The sequence below is a fragment of the Capsella rubella genome, unplaced genomic scaffold (assembly GCF_000375325.1).
Source record: "Capsella rubella cultivar Monte Gargano unplaced genomic scaffold, Caprub1_0 scaffold_13, whole genome shotgun sequence".
In the NCBI taxonomy this organism is placed as follows: Eukaryota; Viridiplantae; Streptophyta; class Magnoliopsida; order Brassicales; family Brassicaceae; genus Capsella; species Capsella rubella.
In genome coordinates this window covers 14,270-14,496 of record NW_006238911.1, presented here as the reverse complement: position 1 = coordinate 14,496, position 227 = coordinate 14,270, and positions in this window count along the sequence as shown.

Below are 227 nucleotides of genomic sequence, written 5' to 3'. Positions count from 1 at the left end.
AAAGTATGATTCCTTCCTTCTCTCTTCCCTTCAGCCTTTAAAAGAAACTGCGGAAAAGGCTATAGGTAGAAGTGATATGAGGGATGTCGCGTAAACCCGTGCATACTTCGGATCTCATGGATACCCGAATAAAAAGAGTTATCAAAAAATAAAAAAAACCAGAAAAGAAAGAAAAAAAAAGAAGAAGAAAAAGGAATCGTTGAAAAAATAAAATGATACCCTAGAAA